Below are 969 nucleotides of genomic sequence, written 5' to 3' on the forward strand. Positions count from 1 at the left end.
CAAGAGGAGCAATATATATAGAGCCATCGGTATATGCCAAAAAGGAGGAGCACACAGAGCCATCGGAGGAGCTACAGTAGCAAGAGGAGCCATCGGAGGAGCAAGTGAAGCAAACAGAGCCATATATGCCTCAGACAACATTATCGGGAGCTGTTGAGCCATATATGCTTTCATTAATACTATCGGGCGATTGTTCGGGCAATGAAAACCCACATATGCATGTATTAACGATTATCGGGAGTGGAGGAAAATAGCAGCGATATCGTATCAGAACCCTTAGGGGTGAGAGTGGATGCGATATGCGATTTAGCGCTGACCGTACGATTTGAAGGAATAATGGACGACGGAGATCTAATCGGCAATCGACATATCGGAGCGATCACGTCGGAAGGATCGGGGGATGCGATATGTGACATCGCTGATAACCTGGAGCCGAAATACTATAGATTGGAGTTAATAACAGTTTCGGGTCCGGAATGAACCTTCAACCTTGCGAAGTGGGAGAGCGACAGTCGGAGCCGAAATATTATAAAACAGAGCCTATAGGAGCATCGGGCCCGCAGACCCATTACATTGCAAATCTGCCGATAGGGAACTGCCGATAGGCCGGACCCGAAATCTCTTTAGAAGGGAGCTTAAAGGAGTGTCGGGTCCGTAGACCCTTTGTATTACAAAGTCGCCGAGGTGAACTCGCCGAATTGACGGAGCCGAAATTTGAATAGGCTGGATCATAAAAGGGTGTCGGGTCCGTCGCATCGGAGGAGGCTGTTTTATTGTTTACAGCGAATGCCGATGTTCATCGGACCCGAAACAATATTAAAGGGAGTCTAAAGCCATATCGGGTCCGCACCTCGTCGGAGGTCTGGGCTTAAGAGTTATTGCGACCGCCGAAATTCGGACCCGCCGATAATTGTAAAGGCGGGTGCATAATAATTGAAGTCCGACATTTGAATTAGAGTGGGGGTTTAT

This window comes from Pinus tabuliformis, chromosome Q, assembly GCF_031772625.1.
Source record: "Pinus tabuliformis cultivar Carrire ecotype Pingquan chromosome Q, CPIR1, whole genome shotgun sequence".
Taxonomy (NCBI): domain Eukaryota; kingdom Viridiplantae; phylum Streptophyta; class Pinopsida; order Pinales; family Pinaceae; genus Pinus; species Pinus tabuliformis.